We start from the raw sequence: 210 nt of genomic DNA on the forward strand, positions 1-210 counted from the left end.
AACACCTACATCAATGCCAACTTGTTGAACATATTCTTGAAACTTTTTCATCCTTTCATCCAATGCCTTTACATATGTCACACTCTCTCTAATTTTAAATAATGCTTCATTGACTGCTTTTTAGCCCTCTTGAACAATAAGATTTAATATATGAGTACAACAACGTACATGAAAAAATTCACGATCACAAATCAAGCTATTTTGCAAATG

This window comes from Theobroma umbraticum, unplaced genomic scaffold, assembly GCF_002168275.2.
Source record: "Theobroma umbraticum cultivar Fairchild unplaced genomic scaffold, ASM216827v3 scaffold_20.0, whole genome shotgun sequence".
Taxonomy (NCBI): Eukaryota; Viridiplantae; Streptophyta; class Magnoliopsida; order Malvales; family Malvaceae; genus Theobroma; species Theobroma umbraticum.